At 44.3% G+C, this 20,258-nt stretch overlaps 1 pseudogene; it reads left to right on the plus strand.

Moving 5' to 3' along the window:
• LOC123455530 overlaps positions 1 to 15,385 on the plus strand; it is a 39,944-nt pseudogene extending 24,559 nt beyond the window's left edge.
• The last annotated feature ends 4,873 nt before the right edge of the window (positions 15,386 to 20,258 follow it).

A 20,258-nucleotide genomic window follows, 5' to 3' on the forward strand; every position in this document is an offset into this window, starting at 1 on the left:
TCTGTTGTATATTAGCACATCACATATTAGATTGACCATTGAATTTATGTTTAGCAGAGCAAAAGTATCAAGACACTGCTCAAGTAAACATTTCCAGAATAATTTTTTTGTTTATATTTTCTTTGGGGTAGGTTCTTGATCCAGGTGGCCTCACATATGTGACTATCTTTCTGTCTCTAACTCTTGACAGCTGGGATCACAGGCATGGGCTGTCATGCCAGGTTTTATGCAGTGGTTGGGGCTGAACCTTGCGCCCAGTGTATGCTAAGCAAGCATTCTACCAACCTAGCCATAGTTCTTGGCCCTAACTGTTGGCAGTGTCACCTGCTGGTGCCAACTGAACCCGTTTCCAGGTTGTGAATGACCAGTGCCAAGGAACTGAGCAGACTGGGGCGAGTCAACAGAACCAGGGGCCTCCAGTGACTTCTTCTGCACAGGAGCCCGAGGCAGCAGCTTGTAGAACTTTTATTAGAACAGCTCTGAGTACAGTGTTCACACAGAGTTCATGGAGATAATGTCTTACACAAAACAGTAGAAGGCAACTTCCCTATCTCAGAAGCAGGAGACATTGTAGCTAACTTGTAACTGTAGGTGGATATTAGACCTCCCTAGCAGCTGGAAGGTAGACAGCACGAACTCTGTTCCCAGCATTCCAGGATCAAACACAGGTGTCCTTCTCAAAACAGTGTCAGCAGACTCATAAAGTGTTGTGCAAACAGAATGCAACAGGCTAAAAACCACCTACACCTGATTACCAGGAATTTGACAAGCTCTGAAACAAGTGATAGTTTGCTAATCTTGAAGGACTCCCTTTGATTTTTTGAACCCCATCCAGATTTTATTCATATTTCTATATGTATTCATTTACATATGGGCAGAGAGAGGGATCCTCTTGCCCCCCACAAACTCGAGATGCATGTGCCACTTCGTGCACCCAGTTTTATGAGGGCACAGTTATTGGGCCCTGAAAGGCCTGGGCGTGAGGCCGAGTGGAACTTCCAGAGCCTAGCTAAAGTTTGGTGATCGGCCTCGGACTCAGCAAGACGCCTAATGGCTTCTGGCCTGCTACTTCCGTGCAGGAGTTGGAATTACCATTTTAATCATCACAGTTTACTATTGGCCTTTACCTTTCCCCCCATCCTAAAATCCCCGCCTTCGTCCCCAACATTTTATAGGCAACGGCTTGTAACAGTAAAGCGAGTTCCTGTGAGTTCCTGCTTCCTCAAGACTCCTGACTGTGGTTTTTCTCTGGTGACAGGAGAGGTGGAGTCCCACGCTCATCTTCCTCCTCAACGCCTGGGGAGGAACCGGCGGGCCTCGTCCTTCCTTCAGCACTACCTGCCCGCCGGGGTCTGGGGGAGCCCGCCACGCTGTAAGACGTGTCTTCTACTTTATACCTGGTCCTGTGACAAAAATGAATTATTAAGTGCAGAAGGAGCCAAGATGTCATCTGAAATTCCCTCATACCTGGGCCTGGGGCCAGAAGCAGTTGTCACGCACTGCCCTGTATTCCTTTTCTGGGTTCCCAAGTCATAACAAAACAACGAGGCTGCTGCCTCAGTCTCCTAAACTACTAGGAGAGAACAGTTCCTCATACCCAGTGAGTATGTGTAAGGAAAGAGTAAGAGAAAAGCAACTGAAAACACCGGGCTTGATCTCTACAGATAGACAGTTTATTAGAGAAAACAGCTAATGGCCTCAGCTTTCCTGCGGGATGAAGGCTGAAGCCCTGAGCCAGGTTAGGGTGCAAGTTTATAAGGAGAACCCTAAGAAAAATCATGCTGTATCAGGTGCAGTTGATAAGAAAATTACAGCTGTTTGTGTCCTTGTTCAGAATAGGCTTCTTCAACCAGGAATGTCTAGGGAGGATACTCAGATGGTCTCTGGTCCTTCAAGGCCATCTAGGCTAAGGGGAGTACATCAATCAGGAAAGGTGCCAAACTTAATGAGGCTGAATGTCTCTGTTGTTTCTCTAATTGCCCTGAGCTTTAGAGATAGTCATTAACTGTTTAGATCCCTTTCAGTTTTCAGGGAAGGCTTTTAACCATTCATTGTGCATCTCTATAGACACTGAAGAAAAGCAAATGTGAGACCTCAATGTTTTGATGTTTTTGGAACACCAGACATCTTGTTCCAGATTTGGTTTTTCTATAATTACTATTTTTATCTGTGTGATATTTTTATATCTTTGCATATGGTGTGTGTGAGGGTCGCACATGTGGAGATCAGAGGACAGCCTCAGTGTCCTTCCACCTTGTGTGATACAGGGTCTCTCTTATTTGCCATAGGGAAGGGTAGAATAGGTGGCCCAAGAGCTCTGGTATTCTCCTGTCCCACCTGCATTGCCATGGGCACATTGGGGTTACAGACGTGTGTGCCACTGTGTGTCCACCTTTTACATGGGTGCTGGAGTCCAAACTCTAGTTGTCAGGCTTGCAAAGCAAGCACCTTTAACCACGGAGCCATCTTCCCTGCCCCAAGATTTGATTTTTCTTTTAAAAAATATTTTAGGGCTGGAGAGATGGCTTAGCGGTTAAGCGCTTGCCAGTGAAGCCTAAGGACCCCGGTTCGAGGCTCGGTTCCCCAGGTCCCACGTTAGCCAGATGCACAAGGGGGCGCATGCGTCTGGAGTTCGTTTGCAGAGGCTGGAAGCCCTGGCGCGCCCATTCTCTCTCTCTCCCTCTATCTGTCTTTCTCTCTGTGTCTGTCGCTCTCAAATTAAAAAAAATATATATATATATATTTTATTTATTTGACACAGAAATAGGGAGATAGAGGGAGAGAATGGGTATGCCAGGGCCTCCAGCCATTTAAACAAACTGTAGATTCATGCACCACCATCTGTACGTATGTGGGTCCTGGGGAATCAAACCTGGGTCATTAGCCTTCACAGGCAAGTGCCTTAACCTTTAAGCCATTTCTCCAGCCCCTGATTTTTCTTATATAAATGTTGCTGTTGGAGACGAGGAGATGAGCCCTGAACAGATCTTTGCCCTGAAATAACCTCTGCCCTGAGATAACTTCTGCCCTGAGCAACTTCCAACCTTTCCTCATCCCCCCACCCTGCCATACCTAACTGATTCCATCCCCTCACCCCGCCACACCTAACTAATTAACATCCTGCCTGGTGACTGCAGAGATGTGAGAACTATACCGTGAATTCTTGGAATAACTGCAAACTGTCCTAGGCCAAAGGCCAAGAAGATTCTGTAACTTTCCACCACCTGCCTCCTCCAGCCCCCCCCCCCCTTCACCCAAGACCCTAACCCTAACCCTTAAAAAAGCCGCTGTGGCTCAATAAAATTGGACTCTTGACAAGTGTACATTTGCTTGAGTCTCTTCCTCTCTCTCGCCCATCTTATTTCAGGTTGGGGTCCTCCTCGCCCCCACGAATAACGAGGTCCCGCGGGTCGGGACATGTTGCTTTCTTTATTTTTCCTTTAGGTCAGGACAAATATTGGCAAATTTGACAGGATTTGGGATAGAGGAGCATTAGTGGCCATCAACCCAGGTGATCGCAAACAGTAAGTTGGTTACTTTAATATGTTGGGTTTTTGGTGTTTAGCTGAGTTCCAGGTGCCTGTGTGTAAGAAGTAGGGCGCTGTGGCTTCTAGGCTGGTTCCTCGGTCAAAGCATTCAGCTTCTCTAAGCCTCACTTTGCTCCACACGGACGTGGAGCGTTTCTACTGGCACTGCCATCAGCACTGGTAACAGCTGGTGACTTTTGCCCCATCCCAGGCACTGTTTGAAATACGGCCTGTGCACTTACACATCCGCCAAACAGTCCTGTCACATACATGCTGTCACTGTTCTCATTTGCACATAAAAACCTAAGGTCAAACAGAGGAAGTTATGTCCCAGGTTAGGCAGCTTCTACATGGCAGTTGAGATGAAACCGTCTGAGTTTGCTCTGGAGCCCCCCCCCCCCATTCAATGTCCTTAAAGATATGCTGCAGAATTCAAAAAATGAAATATGTGAGCTGGGCATGGTAGTATCTTGTGATCTCAGCACTTGGGAGACTGAGGCCCAAGTATTGTAAGTTCAAAGCTAGCCTGGGCTACATAGTGAATTCCAGGCCACTGTGGGCTATGGAGTGAGACCTTATCACAAAAAAAGGAACTATGTGGAAAGCCTTCCCTCAAAGAACTATATAGCATCGGCTGTTATTACCAGAACAATCATTGATGTTTTGGATGACCCTTATATTAACTAATCTTACTAAAATGAAGTTTTAAACAAGCATATGAGGAAAATGTGATCATACTTTTCAATGAAAATAACAGCAGTTGTCTACCTTCTTGGATACAGCATGTAAAATACTTTATTGCTCCATTGAACAGAAACATTCACACCCAAAATCAGTTGCCGGGCTCCTTCCCGGTCAGGTAGTGCCGAGGGAAGGACCAGGCCTGCTGGTTCCTCCCTAGGGGTTGAGGGGATGATGAGCGTCGGACACTCACAAACCTCTCCTGGCCACCGGAGAAAAACCACACTGAGTCGGGAGTCTTTTCCATGCAGAAACAACTCGCTTTATTACTCTGAGCAGTTGCCTATATCATGTTGAGGACGAAGGCGGGGATTTTAGGATGGGAGAAGAGGTAAGGGCCAATAGTAAACTTTAACTATTGAAATGGTAATTACAATTGCCAGGCAGAGGAAGCAGGCCAGAAGCCATTAGGCATCTTGCTGAGTCATAGCTGACCAGAGACAGGTCGCCAAACTTTAGCTAGGCTCAGGAAGTTCCACTAGGCCTCACACCTGGGCCTTTCAGGGCCCAACAATCATTGAACTAAACTTTTATTTTACTTTATTTTTTGGTTTTCACAAATGTTTTTATTTTTATTTATTTATGTGAGGGAGAAAGAAGCACAGAGAGAGGTAGAGAGAGAGAATGGGCACGCCAGGGCATCCAGCCACTGCAAATGAACTCTAGATGCATGTGCCATCATGTGCAGCTGGCTTACATGAGTCCTGGGCAATCGAACCTGGGTCCTTTAACTTTGCAATCAAGCCCCTTATCTGCTAAACCATTTCTCCAGCCCGCTGTTTTGTTTTGTTCTTTTGGAGGTGGGGTTTCACTCTAGCCCAGGCTGACCTGGAATTCACTCTGTAGTCTCAGGGTGGCCTCAAACTCTAGTTAGACCTCCTACCTCAGCCTCCCAAATGCTGGGAAGAAATGTGTGCACCACCATGTCCAGCTTAACGGTGTTATTTTTAAAAGTGAATTACTTCATAACTAAGGCTTATTACCAAACCTAATACTTTAAAAGTGGACCATTTGGCATAAAAATATGTTTTGTTTCATTCAATGATAACCTTGTCCTTTCCTAATTGTATCACTATCCCTGTTTTTCTCCTGTACGATCTCTTCTATTCTGTTATTTTCATATGATTGATTAAGTTCCTGCCATCTCATAACTGTACTCCACGTTTGGTAGTTTGAATGTATGTCCCCAGCAGACTCAGGAGTGAGTTATTTATTTATTGAGGCAAGCCTAACATACTGGCCTTTTTTCATGAGGAAGAGAGGGAGGGAGGGAGGCCACTGCAATCGAACTCCAGATGCATGTGCCACCTTATGCACATGTGTGACCTTGTGCGTTTGCATCACCTTGTGCATCTGGCTTATGTGGGATCTGAAGAGTCAAACATGAGTCCTAAGGCTTTGCAGGCAAGTGCCTTCACTGCTAAGCCATCTCTTCAGCCCCAGACTCAGGAGTTTTATTAAAGCTTGTAACTTACATTTCCAGCCACATGGCTGGAAGAGGTGTCACTGGGACCGGATGCTGGAGTATAGCCCACAGGTGTGGTTGGGAGCAGACGTGATTTCCAACCTAAGGTATGCAGAGTGCTTGAGCTCTGCCTGAGGTCCCTGCTGTTTGGATGCCAGTTCTGCTCTTGCTTATGGTGCTGGCTTTGTGATTTATATTCTCTCTCTCTCTCTCTCTCTCTCTCTCTCTCTCGTTCTCTCTCATATCTGTGAAAGGGGACCAGCTTCTTCCACCATCAGTGGAACTTACCCTGGACCTATAAGCTTCAATAAATCCCTTCCTCCCATGAACTGTGCTTGGTTTAGAAGTTCATCTGAGCAGCTTGAAGCTGAATATGACATCATGTCAGATGTCAGGAAAGTGACTGAACAAATTGCACTTAGATTTTGCATTATAATTTTGATATTTCCAATTCTGTTGTTTCTCACTGACAGAATCTATGTGTTTTCCATTTCCCATATAGCATTAGTGTGCTTTGTCAAGTCAGAATCTCACCCGAGACATGTTCTCTCTATAACACGCATTTGTATACCAAAGTCAGCTCTTCCAAATGAATCAAGTTGTTGGTGTTTCTTCTGCCCCCAAGGATGCTCTGTCTCATTGAAGTTAGTCCTTCAGTGGGTTTTGGTTTGGTTGGGGAGCAAGCAGGATGCCATGGGTGCAGACAAGGGGAGAGAGTGCGTGTGTTGTTTTCAGCGATTTCCCCAGTCTTTGGCACGGTGTGCGTTGAGCACATATAAGCATTCAGGAAATGTTGGACGTGAATAAAGGAAAGCAAACACACTGCTCCCTGGCTTCTCTGTCCTCAGATCTAACAGCCATCCCTTCCCAGTGGACTCTGACCCACTTCATTTGTGATTAACAAGGTGCTGCAGTCAGGTTCACTTTGCTGGCAGAAATCATCTGACCAAGAGCAACTTTGGGGATAAAAGGGTTTATTTTGTCATACAGACTGGAGGGGAAGTTCCATGATGGCAGGGGAAAATGATGGCATGAGCAGAAAGGGTGGACATCACCCCTGGCCAATATCAGGTAGACAATAGCAACAGGAGAGTGTGCCAAACACTGGCAAAAGGAAGCCAGTTAAAATGCCCACAAGCCCACCCCAAAAATACACTGCTTCCAGGAGGCATTAAGTCCCAAATCTCCATTAGCTGGGAACCTAGCATTCAGGACACCCACGTTCATGGGGGACACCTGAATCAAACCACTACATTCTGCTCCTGGCCCTCATAAACTGATAACTATACATGATATAAAATGTAGTACATTTAGTCCAACTTTAAAAGTCCCCATAGCTTTTATCAATCCTGATGATGTTCAAATATCCCAGTAATCAAAGATCTTTTAACTGAGCCATGGTACCAAAAAAATACCCAAAACCCATAATGGCACAGAATAAACACTCACACTGCAAAAGATGGAACTGAGCATATCCAAGAAATATTCATCCAATACAAGATTTAAGCGGGGAAAGCATCAAACACTTTAGCTCCAAGTCCAACAACTCTAGTCTGTGACAAGTCTCCAAGTCTGATAATTCTAACCACTGACAAGTCTCTATAATTCCAATTCTGCCCCTCCAGGTACACTACCCAGTCCTGGAAATCTTCATGTGGGACAGACAGCTCTCCTTAGCAGCCATGTTGTGGTCCCAGCATCTCCACTGGGTCTCGGGTCTCCATGAAGGCAACCAGCAAACCTACTTCACATTGCCCATGGCTGTTTCCAAAACACAAGACCACATTACAGATTCAGTGACCCTCTCTTTCCTCCATTTCTTATACTCTACAATACCAGGTAGGGTGCCAATTTGTTAATCCAAGGGGGAAGAAAGCAGACTTTGAAGAATAGGACACTATTTCAGCATTCAGGCCCCTTCAAAAGACTGCATTCTTTCTGTTGTCGCAATACAGGTCAGCTGACCCAATCTCAAAGGTTGTAATGGCTCATAGCTCTTTCCTTTCACCACTTCTAATTTATTACTTTTATTCCTTGCAAACACTGCATTACAAACTTGTAAGACTTAGTAGGGATAAGCTAGGATGGTTTTCCATATAGGGACCAGAGCATAGTTACTCTCAGTAAATAGTTCAGATTTCTTAATTTGTACAGCTTTAATATGTACATTGAAAATATGCCTAAGGGCTGATGAGATAGCTTAGCAGTTAAGGAAACTTTCCTGTGAAGCTGAAGGACTCAGGTTTGATTCTCCTATACCCACATAAACCAGATACACGAGGTGGTGCATGTGTCTGGAGTTCATTTCTAGTGGCTGGAGGCCCTGGCATGCCAATACTCATTCTCTCTGTCTGTCTTTCTATCTTTATATCTCTTTCACTGCTTACAAACAGAGAAATATAATTTTTTTGAAAAATAATGCCTGAAAACCTGCATTAATAGAAATTTTCCTCACAACTCGTGTTAACTGTCAGCAACAGGTAGAGGAGAATCAACAAAGGAAGTAATATTTTTTAAGGTTTCTAAATATTTTAGTTCTTTATTGGGGACTGACAGAGGGAGAACGACCGACAACAGAGAGAGAGAGAGAGAGACAGAGAGAGAGGAGGCAGATAGAGTGGACATGGGCATGGCAGAGCCTCCAGCCACTGCAGACTCCAGGCACATGCACTACCTTGTGCATCTGCTTTATATGGGTCCTGGAGAATCGAACCTGGGTCCTTTGGCTTTGTAGGCAAGCACCTTAACCACTAAGACATCTCTCCAACCTGTAAGCAGTATTTCAAATTAAGATGTTAACATTCATTTATATATATTTAAATAATAAAAATAATATTCTGGCCTGTGGATTTAGCTCAGTGTTACAGTGTTTCCCTATTATCCGTGAGGCCCTGGGTTCAATCCCTAATACTACAAAAAAATAATAAAAATGATGCCCTTAAAATCTTGGAACTCTAGGAAAGTCTACCAAGGTAAAACAGAAGCAATCAAATCCTGTCACTAGTGATGATTTCAGCGAAGGTGGTGACATGTTGTTTTTTTTTTTCTCTCTCTCTCTCTTGTTTTGTCTGCTCTTACAAGTGTATGTTTTTACAAAAGTGTGGTCATTTAACAGGTTCTGTATCTTATCTCCACTATGTCATCATCACTTCCTGAATCACTTCTGAGCTGGAAACCTCCTCCCTATTGACTAGCTGCCATGATGCTACAAGAGCTGTGCTGCCAGCCTGGGGGGAAATGTCATCAGCAGTCTTAACAAGCAGTGGACCCTGCAAGTTCTATGGCTGGCCGTAAGGTAGCTCTCCGGAACGACTTTTGGCCAGGCAAGCATTCACTTGCAGTAGCAAGAGACTCTGGGGGATGCAGACACATACAGAGAGATAAATAAATATTTTTTAAAGGTGCTGGTTTGATTCAGGTGTCCCCCATCAACTTATGTGTTCTGAATGCTAGGTCCACAGCTGATGGCAGTTTGGGAATTGAAGCCTCCTGGAGACAGTGTATTGTTGGGGACAGGCTTATGGATGTTATAGCCAGCTTCCTCTTGCCAGTGTTCGGCACATTCTCCCATTGCTATTGTCTACCTTATGTTGGCCAGGAGGTGATAGCCACCCTTTCTGCTCATGCCATAGTTTCCCTCTGCATCATGGAAGCTTCCCCTCAAGTGTGGAAGCCAGAATAAACCCATTCCTCCCACAAGCTGCTCTTGGTCAGGTGTTTTCTGCCAGCAACCTGAAGCTAACTGCAACAGATGCTAATCCCATTCGCCATTGCCCAAGGCCCTCACCCCAGCACCATCACACTGGGATTGCGTTCCCGCCTATGAACTGGAGGAGGGGGACACAAAACACTCAGAGTGTTCCCACTGCAACTGCCCGTGCCGTTCCTGCTCTGCTGTCTTAGTGCAGCTTCAATTACAGAAGCCAATAGCTGATTCCCAGCCCTGCATCCAGTGCTGGAAAGGACTGAGGTCAGGTTCAGGCTCAGCAGGAAGGAGTCCTCTGATTTCACAGTGGTGTGTGCTGGAAACACGTTTCCCTGAACTGATGCTCCTCTCTGTGATAAGTGATGCTCAATGACTCTGGGCACTGCTAGAGTGCCAGTTAGTATGACCTGGTCATTTTAGGGGCTTCTGAGTCAGGGAACGCTTTCCTTTCACAGACACCATGCACCTGTGGTAGATTTTCCCCTATGCATGTTCAAACATTAGAAATGTGTTTTGGATGTGTACCATGTCCCAGCATTAATTTATTTTAAAAGTATATTAATAGCTTCAAGGAATTGACTATCTTTCAAGTCCATTTCAGTTATATCGAATTTTATTGCATTATGGTCCAGAACTGTGATATGTAAATTTTTGGCATGTTTCTTTTTTATCAGAAATTGATTGTTGTTTTTAGAATGTGATTACAAATATTTCTATTTCTTTGCAAATCCCTTGGCTTGGATTTTAGAAAAGCAGTACTGTTACCACATTCTATAAGGTTTACATCTACAAATCAATTATATTTTAGTTGGTTTGTGAACTTTTACATTATTTGGTTTTTTAAATTTTATTTGTGGAAGAATTGGGCTAGAGTCTCACTCTGTAGTCAAAACTTGCCCAGGTTGGATTTGAACTCATGGCAATACAGTCTCAACCTCCTAAAATTTGAAATTATAGGCATAAGACACATGACTAGTTATTTTTAACTAATTATTTATGCATACTTTTATTTTAGTTTAAAATTTGTTTTTTGGGTTTTTTTTTCGAGGTAGGATCTCACTCTAGACCAGGCTGACCTGAAGCTCACTCTGTAGTACCAGGCTGGCCTTGAACTCATGGCAGTCCTCCTGCCTTAGTCTTCAGAGTGCTGGAATAAAGGCATGTGCCCCCATGCCTAGCTAAAACCTTAATCTGAACATGAGCATACAATGCAACAGGTGTCATCATGGCATTTTCATATATATATTTATGATCATGCATTTTTATTCATCCCTATTCCACTGCTCTATTCTGCTTTGTGGCCCCTTTCTTCCCCTCAAATAATCTCCTCATTCTGATTTCATGTCATGTGTTCTACTATTCTCTTCTTCCTCCTTCTGTCCTCTCCCTTAAAATCTCCTCTCATGGTCCCATTTCTAGTTTAATGACCCCCACACATAGGTAGACAGAGCCCTATGTATGTATGTATGTATGTATGTATGTATCTATCTATCTATCTATCTATCTATCTATCTATCTATCTATCTATCTATCTATCTATACATAAACCTAAACACTGTTGAAATTTAGGGGTGGAGATGGCTCAGTGGTTAGGTGTGCTTCCTGCATAAGTATGCAGGTCTGAGGGGGCCCTAGAAGGCCAGACCTCAAATATCCAGATCACATGTAAAATAGCTTGGAGTGGCCATCCCAGTTCTATAGGGGAGCACAGACCCAAGAACTAACGGAGCCCTGCAAGCTCCAGAAACAGTAAAAACAGACTCAAATTCAAAAATAAGGTGTGGTAAAAGAGCAATAGAGCATAACACCCAACTTTGTGCTGCAGCAGCTGAAAGCAAGCAACCCCTTAGCAGGTGTGTGGGGGCACCATAGGGACACATACATGTGAATACACCACATACATACACACACCACATTATGCACTCACACATTTATGTTTAAGATAAGTTTGGAAATAATAAGCAAGTGAGATAAAGATAGGAGGTAATGAAAGGACAAAACAGACAATTGAGTCTCAATAAAAAGACAGAGGGGCTGGAGAGATTGCTTAGTGGTTAAGGCATTCGCCTACAAAGCCAACGGGTCCCAGTTCAATTCTCCAGGACCCATGTAAGCCAGATGAGTCTGGAGTTCGTCTGTAGAGGCTGGAGGCCCTGGCATGCCCATTCTCTCTCTGTCTCTCTGAAATAATTAAATGAATAAAATAAAGGAAAAAGAAAGTGTAGAGAAGCACATGGAGGGGAAGAAAAAAGAGCAAGAGAAAAAGTAAAGAAAGAAAACAATCCCAGTAATGGGAAAGTTTTTTAATCAGAATTAGAGAAATTAAGGGGAATGGGAAATAAAAGCATGGGGCTGGAGATGTGGCACAGCAGGCCCTTGCTTGAAAAGCCTAATGGCCTGGGTTTGATTCCCTAGTACCCACGTAGAGCCAGACACAAGGTGGCGCTTGTGTCTGGAGTTCGTTACACTGGCAGGATGTCCTGGCACACACATATTCAATCTTTCACTCTGTTTCTCTCTTAGAAAAATAAATAAAAATACTGGGGAGAGGGCCGTGAAGAGATGGCTTAGTGGTTAAAGTGCTTGCCTGCAAAGCCTAAGGACCCAGAGCTCAATTCCCTGATACCCATGTAAGGCAGATGCACAAGGTGGAACATGCATCTGAAGTTTAAGAAAAAAGAAAAAATATATATTGTATTTACTTGCAAGCAGACACACACACACACAGAGGGAGACAGACCTATTCCAGATAAATGTGCCACCTTATGCATCTGGCACTACATGAGCAATAAGGAATCAAACCTGGGCCATTAGTCTTTGCAACCAAGCACCTTAACAGCTAAGCCATTTTCCAACCTCAATAAATTAAAATTTTAAAAATATTTTATGTATTAGTTTGCAAACAGAGAGAAAAAGAGACTGGGCTTTCATAGCCTCTAGCCAGTGCACTCAAACTCCAGATGCATGTACTACTTTGTGCCTCTGGTTTTACATGGGTTCTAGGAAATTGAACCCCAGTCATTAGCTTTGTAGGCAAGTGCCTTAACTGCTGAGTAATTTCTCCAACCCAGTAAAAATATTTTTAATAAATAGAACTATAAGCTGTTTTTTGCTTGCCTGCTTTTGAGGTAGGGTTTCACTCTAGTCCTGGCTGACCTGGAATTCACTCTGCAGCCTAGGCTGGCCTTGAAATCACAGTGACCCTCTTACCTCAACCTCCAGAGTGCTGGGATTAAAGGTGTGTGCCACCACACTTGGCTGCATAAGCTTTGTGTGTGTGTGTGTGTGTGTGTGTGTGTGCAGAGTACGTGTGTTGTGTGTACATGTGTGTGCACATACACATGAGTGCAGAGTCTAGAAAAGAACTACAGCCGCTCTTCTCAGTCAACCACATGTTCTGTGAGACAAGATCCTCTCAACTAAGAACAACCCCTTTGGTCAGCAAGCCCCAGTGATTTTCTGGTTTCAACCCTCCAAGGACTGGGGTTATAGTCATGTGTGACCACACCAGGCTCTTCCCTTACCCCCAAGTAGGGTTTCACTCTAAATCAGGCCTGCCTGCAGTTCACTATGTAGTCTCAGTTTATGTTGTTTCTGAGGTAGAGTCTCACCTTAGGCCGCTTACCTAGAACTCACTTTGTTGACTCAGGCTGGCCTCAAACTCAAATGACCTCTGCGTTTGAGTGTCGGGACCAAAGGTGTGCACCACACCTGGCTCAGGCACTGAATGATGACCTAAAAGCAACAAACAAGTAGCCCAATGATGATTTTTTTTGTTTGAGAATTTTAATACATGAACATAGTATAATTTGATCATATTTCCTTCTCATTACCCAGGATCCCTTCCTCCACCTCCATTCCATTCATTCTATTCTTTCCACATAGTGCTTCTTGCTGTTTTGATGTCTTGCTCTTTCCTCTGTGTCAAATGTTGATAGGCCTAGAATTATGCAGGTGTTGTAGAGGCAACAATATCCACTCTGATGTCATGAACCACTAAGTCCTTTCAGGAGGATGAGAGAGAGGGTAGACAGAGGACTGACAGCCCATGGCCCTCAACTTCCACACACACAAGTCAAGCATGAACGTACCCACATGTATATACATACACGCCCCCCCCCCACTAATAAATAAATCTTTTAATGTTAAAAAAGAAAGGGAAGCTGTGGTGATGTGCATCTACAATGCCAGCACCCAGGAAGCTGAGGTGGGAAGACTTCTATGAGTTATAAGCCCTACTGAGTACAGGCCAGCCTGCACTACTGTGTGAGACACTGTCTTCAAGAAATAATTTTAGGGCTGGAGAGATGGCTTAGCGGTTAAGCGCTTGCCTGTGGAGCCTAAGGACCCCGGTTCGAGGCTCAGTTCCCCAGGTCCCATGTTAGCCAGATGCACAAGGGGGTGCACGCGTCTGGAGTTCGTTTGCAGAGGCTGGAAGCCCTGGCGCGCCCATTCTCTCTCTCCCTCTATCTGTCTTTCTCTCTGTGTCTGTCACTCTCAAATAAATAAATAAAATTTAAAAAAAAAGAAATAATTTTAGGGCTCAATGGTTAAGGTGCTTGCCTGAAAAGCCACAGGACTGAACCCATGTAAGCCAGATGTACATGGTGGTACAGGCATTAAAGTTGATTTGCAATGCTTCAAGTCCCTGGTGAGCCTGTTTCCTGCCCCCCATCTCTCCCTTTCAAATAAATAAATTTAAAGAAAAAGATGAAATAATTTTAAAGTTGCTGATAGACAACTGTTCTGAGGCCTGGCAATAAAGCAGAATCAAATATGTGCATCATACACATTACACCACAGCGGGCAGGTGTGTGTGTGTGTGGTGTGTGTGTGTGTGGTGTGTGTGTGTGTGTGTTTGTGAGAGAGAGAGACAGAGAGAATGCGCGTGAGACAGATACAGCCCTTTAGATGTAGCAGACACCATGTTTTCTTTCCAGGTTACAAGGACATTTTCTCCGGTTGGCACATGATGGAGCCATTATTTACTCCCCCAAGCTTGAAGACTCATGTGTGCTTCCTACATTTAGGAGATAAAGCTAAGAGGTAAGAAAAGAGGGATGCTGGGAGCAACTAGGAGCTGGGGACTTCATGACTTATTTCCCTCATGGAGAACAATCTGAGTTGGGGGATTTCTCCTTCATCCTGCAAACCTGAACCTTCATCATCCCTGGGTCCAAGAATTTGTTCAGAGCACAGCTAGCACTTGGGGTGGGGCCTGTGTCCAGGAGGTACAGACAGGAGGATCGGGAGTTCGAGATTATGCCTGGATACACAGATGGTTTGAAGCCAGAATGATATACAAGTTTTCTTCAATTAAAAAAAAAAATAAACTTGCCAGGAATGGTAGCACACACCTTTCATTCCAGCACTTGAGAGGAAGAGGTAGGAGACTTGCTGTGAGTTCCAAGCTAGCCTGAGACTACACAGTGAATTCCAGGGTAGCCAGGTAGAATGAAACCCTACCTCGAAAAACCAAAAGAAAAAAAAAAAAAGGAAGGAAGGAAGGAGGAAGGAAAGAACGAAAGAAAAGTAGGAGAACGGGAGCTGGGCGTGGTGGCGCATGCCTTTAATCCAGCACTCGGGAGGCAGAGGTGGGAGGATTGCTGTGAGTTCGAGGCCGCCCTGAGACTCCTTAGTGAATTCCAGGCCAGCCTGGGCTAGAGTGAGACTCTACCTCAAAAAAAAAAAAAAAAAAAAAAGAAAAAAGAAAAAAGAAAGAAAGAAAAGTAGGAGAACGGGGAAAAGGGCTACAGAATGCGGTCTTCCGTGGACAACATGGCCCTTACCCTCATGACCTCGTGGTAGCTGTAGCTTCCTGCACGAAATAGGCCCTTTCAGTATCTTCTCATAGATGTGTAACAGCTTCGTCAGACCCACAACGCTGAGGAGCTTGTGGCAGCTGAACATGAACTAGGAGTGGGGAGTGGAACTTCACTGGTGTAGCCATTGCTAAGTTGTCCGTTCTCTGGAAAATAACCTCCCACCCATAATCATGCAAGCAACCCTAACTAAACTCAGTGAGGTGAGTTTAAAAAAATTTAATAAAAAAGAAAAAGACCTTGCTGGGGATGATGGTGCATGCTGTTAATCCCAGCACTTGGGAGGCAGAGGTAGAAAGATCACCATGAATTCGAGGTCATCCTGAGACTACAAACTGAATTCCAGGTGAGCCTGGGCTAGAGCAAGATCCTTCCTCAAAAAACCAAAACCAAACAAACAAAAAAAGAAAGCAAAAGGGAAGGGAATTTATTGGGAAGAAGTAGAAGTATTCAATCAGAAGAGGAGGTAGAGTTGGGAAGGAGTAATATCACAAAACATTACATACATGTATAAAATGGTTCACAATGTGCTTAGTACCACAATACTTTACATTTCAGGTTTTTTTTCTGGAGGAGGGTCATCGCCCCCCAGTTTTGCCCTTCCTGGCATGGGCCTAGGGAATCCGTGGTGCAAACGTGCAATTCACTTAACTTGCCTACAAGGAGGATGGTAGAAGGACCAAGGGTTACGGGAGCATCATTACCTTTTACTCTAGCCTTTACTCCCCAGACCTCAGGAGCACCCAGCTCCACATGTGCAATAGCACTTCTGGAAGCCTCAGGCTGAGGCCGCTGCCACCAGCCTACCTCCCTGGGAGCCATGCTCTTGGGATGCGGGGGGGGGGGGGGATAGGCACAGCTAACAACCAACCTCAGTGGATCTCTGCACCTCTGCACTGTCCCTCCCCAGTCGCATTCCTGGGTCTGCCCTTTCTGCTAGGGGCAAAGGAGAAAGGGTCTTGCAGAGGATGGAACCTCCCTCACAGCTCCCAGTGCGTCCTCCACAGCCCTGCGGAGACCCAGGCCCCAAAGAACCAACTCAGTTCTCATCAGGGTCAAAGCTCATAAAAGCTGGAAGTTAAGCCTGGGTCCCACAGTTGAGTTGTACTGAGGTTTGAGCTCAGGCACTCTGTAGATTTCTCCAATTGTGAGTAAACACGACAGGGATGGTTTGTTGATTAAGGGGCCCTGCTGAACCCCTTTGTTGGGATCTTCTTGGTCATCAAGTGACCAGCGCAAACACCACATCTGCCTTTTGCTTTGGTTGTTCACAAGAAGCCTCAGATCCAGCTGGCATGTGTCCCCAGAGCACCTTCAAGGTTTGGAGAAGAAGATACTGTTTTCACCTTTAAGCATTCACAAACAATTTGCAGGTCATATAGTTCCCCAGAGAGAGGAGTTTAGAGTGACCTGTTGGGTCCCTTCATTGGGACAGACTGAACTCAGGCTCTTTCTGACACCAAAGGGTTACATACCTAACACCAGTTCTCTGATTCTCCAAATGGGTGTCCAACAATCCAATCCTAGCCCTGTCTACCAGGAATTAGCGTGTTTCCACATGCTGAAGGTTCAGCCCCACAAGCCAGTGTCCACGTCAGATGCCCTAAGTTGAGGAAGGATCCACACTGCTACATAACCAACTGCAAATGCAGGGGTTCCCAGGACCCACCCATTTGGCCAGTCACTTGAACAATTTACAGTCCTCAGGAACACACTGGTTCACCCCTTTATTATACAGGCTACAGATAGGGAGGGCAAGCAGGGCAGGCAGACAGCTCAGCAGTTAAAGGCATTTGCTAGCACAGCCTCCTGCCTGCCTCCTGGTTTGGCTCCCCAATACCCATGTAGAGCAGATGCACAAAATGGCACAGGCATCTGGAGTTTGTTTTCAGTGGGCTAGGGACCCTGTTCTCTCTCAAATAATTTTTATACTTTACTTATTTAAGAGAGAGAAAGAGGGAGGGGGAGAGAGAGAGAGAGAAAGAGAGAGAGAGAGAGAATGGGCATGCCAGCTCCAGCTGCTGCAAAGAAATTCCAGACACATGCGCCACCTTGTGAATCTGGCTTACGTGTGTCCTGAGGAATGGTCCTTTGACTATGTAGGCAAGCGTCTTAACTGCTAAGACTTGTCTCCAGCCCCTCAAATAATTTCTTTTTGTTTTGGCTTGTCAAGGTAGGGTCTCCCCCAGGCCCATGCTTACCTGGTTTTTACTATTTAAAAAACATTGTATTTTAAAGGCAAAGCCCAAGAGAGGAGATAGAAGTCAAAGCAGAGGCAGGGATGGGGCTTCCCCAGCCTCTGGGATGCTGCTCTGCCAGGAACTGCACGTGTTCAAAATCAGGAAACCCCACAGACATTGTCAAGAGTATAAGAATTCAAAATCAACAACAACAACAACACACACACACACAAACTATTTACAAAATAAGTCTATGGGCTGAAGAGAAGGCTTAGCAGTTAAGACATTTGCCTGCAAGGTCAAAGGACACAGGTTCAATCACCCAGGACCCTTGTAAGCCAGATGCACAAGGTGGTGCATACATCTGGAGTCCATTTGATGAAATGGCTGGAGGCCCTGGGGCACCCAATCTCATTCTCATTCTCTCCATCTCTCTCTGCTTCTTTCTCTCTCTAAAATAAATAAATAAAAATAAAATATCCGTTAAAAAAATCAGGGTGTGGTGGCACAACCCTTTAATCCCAGCACTGGGGAGGCAGTGGTAAGAGGATTGCTGTGAGTTTAATGCCACTGAGACTACATAGTTAACTCCAGATCAGCTTGGACTGGATGGAGACCTGACCTCAAACAAACAAACAACAACAACAATAACAAAAAACAGAAGCAGGATCCTGCTTTTTAACCCAGTCTGCAAACCTGTGTCTTTTGGCTGGGGCATTGAGGCTGAGGATATTAAGAGATATTATTGAAAGGTGTGTATTCATTTTTGCCATTATTTTGTAGTTCTTCTGGTTTTACCTTTGCTTTCTTGTGTTAACTAGTATTTGAATATTGTTTGTTTTTTCCCAGTTCCTTATATATGTGAATTTCTTTTTCTTCAGTGTGGAGGATTCTTTCAAGTATTTTCTGTAGAGCTGGTTTTGTCTTCAAGTACTCCTTTAACCTGCTTTTGTCGTGAAATGTCCTTATTTCACCGTCTATTTGTATGGATAGCTTTGCAGGATAAAGTAACCTTGGTTGACAGTTGTTATCTTTCAGAACTTGGAATATATCACTCCAAGCCCTTCTGGCTTTTAAAGTTTGTCTTGATTAATCTGCTATGATCCTGATGGGCTTGCCTTTGTAGGTAACTTGATTTTTCTCTCTAACTGCTTTCAATATTTTTTCTTTGGTTTGTGTGTTTGGTAGTTTGATTATAATATGGCGAGGAGAGGTTCTTTCCAGGTTTTGTCTGGCTGGTGTTCTAAAGGATTCCTGTATTTCCACTGGCACCTCTTTCCAAATTTGGGGGATGTTTTTTTTTTTGATTTTGTTGAAGATGCCTACTATGCCTTTGGAATGAAATTCTTCTCCTTCTACTATGCCCTGAATTCTTATGTTTGATCTTTTCATAGTGTCCCAAATATCTTAAAATTCCCATTCATACTTTTCTATTAGTTTGTCTTTCTCTTTGTTGGACTGTATTAGATCTGCCACCTGGTCTTCTAGCTTAGATATTCTGTCCTCTCCTTCATCCATTCTACTGGTGAGATTTTCTACAGAGTTTTTAATTTCATTAACTGTGTTCTTTATTGCTAGCAGTTCTAACTGGTTTTTCTTTATCATTTCTATTTCCTTATTTATGTCTAGTATTGACCTCTTTATTTCATTAAATTGGCATCCTATGTCTTCTTTGCTTCCTTTGATTTCTTCTTTGAGTTCTTTGGACATATTTATAATCATTCTTTTAAAATCTTTTTCAGGCATTTCCTCTCACTCGTTCTCACTGGACGTCATTTCTGATGCATTAATACATTTTGGTGGATTTATATTGTCTTAATTTTTGGTGTTTCTTGTGTTGTAATGTATATATTTTTGCATCCTGGATTATTTAATGATTGGATTTTCTAGTTAGCTGGGTATTATGAGATGTATCAATCAATCTGATGGTATATATCTTCAGGGTAGGAGCTTAAGGCACTAGGTGTGGCTCTCAAGACCTCAGAGTATCTACAAAAGTGACCCTAGGTGTTGGGTTTGCCTGTTATGAGAGTATTCAAGTAGGCTGAGTGGAACCAAATACAGATAGTTTCTAAAATTTAACTGAACAATGTACACTTTCAATGAAAAACAGTACAGAGTATTTATCCAAGAATAGGTATTATGACAACCAGATCCTCTGTCTGTCCCTTAGGCTGTGTGGTGCCTCATCCATTCCCTTAATCCTGACAACAAGGAGGTTAAGATTTCAGGTCTGTAGAGGGTTCCAAGTCAGCTTGTGACCAGATGAGACCCTTTCCTAATGTACAACGGAAGAGGAAACAAAGCCACTATAAATCAAGAAGCAACAAATAACAAGCTCAAAATCTGACCATCCGTCATATTTAACATATAATTTATCCTGATATGGAAGGTGCCATTAGCACTTCTGGTTCAGGCCTATATACCAGGTTTATTAGGTGGGTACTGACCTGGTGTATGTAATCCCAGTTACCTTTGGGGATGATTTTGGTCTCAGTTAGCTGCGCTCCTGCTTGGATCCCGCTGTTGGTTCAAGTAGGTATGGCTGGGTTCCTGGACCACTGTTCTGTTCACTGGAGCTGGGCACTGGCAGTGGGGGAGGGGAGTCTTCCGATGCAGCTCTAGTTCTCTTGCTGTTCAACCTGTTCTTCTACCTTGTGATCTGTTCCTCCATTGTTCACTGCCATTCTCCCTTCACATTTCTTGAGTTTGTGGAGAGCTCTGGTGTGAGTGGAAAATCCCCTCACCTGGCTTTTCCTGCTGCTCAAGCTGAGCCTGGCGGCTGGCTGGCACACCGACCTGAGGAGCTGCTTCTGC

This window comes from Jaculus jaculus, chromosome 17 (assembly GCF_020740685.1).
Source record: "Jaculus jaculus isolate mJacJac1 chromosome 17, mJacJac1.mat.Y.cur, whole genome shotgun sequence".
Lineage (NCBI taxonomy): Eukaryota > Metazoa > Chordata > Mammalia > Rodentia > Dipodidae > Jaculus > Jaculus jaculus.